Raw genomic sequence first — 487 nt, 5'->3', positions numbered from 1 at the left:
GATTCTCTTGCCTGAGTATTAAATAGTTAAGGATTTGTCCAGAATATATGATTCTCTCACATTTCATTAGATTAAAAATAGTAATATAACAATTAACAAATATAAGTGTTGATTTAGAAATGATAAAAAATGCCACTTGTTTATGATATTTAAGCACTGTGGCATTATGTCACACTGCAAAGTCTTCATCGAACTACCAAATAAGAGACATTCACTAACTTGAAATGATTATACTCAGCTACCTTTAACAGTCGTTTGAAATTTAAAAAGCAAATCTTAACATTTTACACAAGACTTTGAGCACAAAATGATGTCTAATTTTCACTTAAACATTGACTTTTATATGTAGAAAGTCCATTTAATTAAATGGCTTCAAAAAGAGTTTGCTTACAGAGCCCAATGGTGAGGTTTGAAGATCTTTCATTTGACTCTGGTCTCCCTTCAGTCAGATCTTGGATAAGAAGACACTAGTGGAAAGAGTGCAGAG

The sequence above is a fragment of the Barbus barbus genome (genome assembly GCF_936440315.1).
Source record: "Barbus barbus genome assembly, chromosome: 41".
In the NCBI taxonomy this organism is placed as follows: domain Eukaryota; kingdom Metazoa; phylum Chordata; class Actinopteri; order Cypriniformes; family Cyprinidae; genus Barbus; species Barbus barbus.
Note: the sequence above shows the minus strand (reverse complement) of the source record.